We start from the raw sequence: 986 nt of genomic DNA, 5'->3' as shown, positions 1-986 counted from the left end.
GAGCCTCTGGGGATGGCGACAAGGCACGCCGCTCCAGAGGGACGGGCTCTGCGTCAGCCTGGTGTGGGCCCCCCTTGTGGGCCAGGCTGGGGCCAGGCCCTCAGCAAGCGGATGGAGGGGGCAGGGTGCCTCTCGTGGGCGTCCGTCTGAGGACCTAGGTTCCGTGCTCTGAGGCCCCTCCAGGCCGGGCGTCCTCTGGGAGCTCGGGGCGGGGAGTGGACAGGGTACCCTTCCCAGGGCCCTGCGGGGCAGCCATCCTAATCGTCACCTGCACAGGGACACGGCTGATGGCTGCATCCAAGCCCCTACACATGACCCAAAACTCCAGCTGTGGCTGGGGTGAACCTGGCCCTGCCCTCCCGTGTTTGGGTCTCTAACCAGGGGGCTGACTTCAGGCAGCGTGCCCTCCAAGGCCCCTGTGGTCTGGAAACCCAGCCAACGCAGCTCAGGGGTTCAGCTGACCCATCGGACCATCGAGGAGACTCAGGCCCCTGGGTCCCCATCTGGGAACTTCCGGTGGGGACACAGCTGGTGGGGCCTTGGGCAGACGTGACCCGGGCTGGATCCAGCAGGAGCCTCTGGGGATGGCGACAAGGCACGCCGCTCCAGAGGGACGGGCTCTGCGTCAGCCCGGTGTGGATAAACGGGACACGGGCACAGAGGGTCCAAGCTTTCCTGCAGGGACGCCCCCTCCCTCCCAGGGCCTTCCCCCTCCCAACGGGGGGCTGTTGTTGTTCAGTCGCTCAGTTGTGTCTGACCCTTTGCGACCCCATGGACTGCAGCACGCCAGGCTTCCCTGTCCTTCACTTTCTCCCAGAGTTTGCTCAAACTCATGTCCATTGAGTCGGTGATGCCATCCAACCATCTCATCCTCTGTCATCCCCTTCTCCTCCTGCCTTCAATCTTGCCCAGCATTAGGGTCTTTTCAAATGAGTCAGTTCTTCGCCTCAGTTGGCCAAAGTATTGGAGTTTCAGCCTCAGCATCA

The sequence above is a fragment of the Bison bison genome, unplaced genomic scaffold (assembly GCF_000754665.1).
Source record: "Bison bison bison isolate TAMUID 2011002044 unplaced genomic scaffold, Bison_UMD1.0 scf7180017846620, whole genome shotgun sequence".
In the NCBI taxonomy this organism is placed as follows: Eukaryota; Metazoa; Chordata; class Mammalia; order Artiodactyla; family Bovidae; genus Bison; species Bison bison.
This window is presented reverse-complemented; position numbering follows the sequence as displayed.